This window comes from Eucalyptus grandis, chromosome 8 (assembly GCF_016545825.1).
Source record: "Eucalyptus grandis isolate ANBG69807.140 chromosome 8, ASM1654582v1, whole genome shotgun sequence".
Classification (NCBI taxonomy): domain Eukaryota; kingdom Viridiplantae; phylum Streptophyta; class Magnoliopsida; order Myrtales; family Myrtaceae; genus Eucalyptus; species Eucalyptus grandis.
The window spans coordinates 1,546,984-1,547,718 of NC_052619.1; positions in this window are offsets into that span (position 1 = coordinate 1,546,984).

The window sequence follows — 735 nt, forward strand, 5'->3', positions numbered from 1 at the left end:
CCCATTCGTTTTAATGCACATGCGGAAGCAAATATATAATCCCTAGACAACAATCATATGGGATAGAAAAGTATGGCCAAATTTTTCTTCAACTAAAAACACAACCACACTTATATATATGTATATAACATAACCAGTCAAGTCTTACATATTACAATACAAACCAACCCAAATACACACACACACACACACACACACACACACACACACACACATAAGGTCTGTCAAACAGAGGGGTTTTCAAACAGCTACGGGTCCTCGTCCTCCTCGATTTCACCTTCTTCCACACTCCAACTAGAGCCTTCAGCAAACTGCACCGGGGACTCTGGTACTTCAAGAGCCGGGTCCACTGCATCTATAACCAAGCCTTGAGGAGGATCGGCGATACCCTTTCAAAAGTGACCTCTAGAACATATAGAGGTATTTCAGATTTCGGGATAGGACCCTCTCTCTGACCATCTTGAGCCTAGCGATACCATGACCTGTATCGGTGAGGCACCTTGCGGGTGAGACCCGCATTGACCTAGACTATGGACCTCACTAGCTCATAGGTCCAGCCCCTAGGGCTTCCATGCAACGAAATATAAGATCAATGCTCCGTAACCTTCTTAGGTCGTCCAAAAAACTCAGGAGCTGCCATCTGAGAACCTGAAATGTTATCCCACAACACGGTGAGACGACGTCTCAGCGAGTTCTACCTCCTAAGACTTGACTAGGAAGAAAATACGTTCTAAG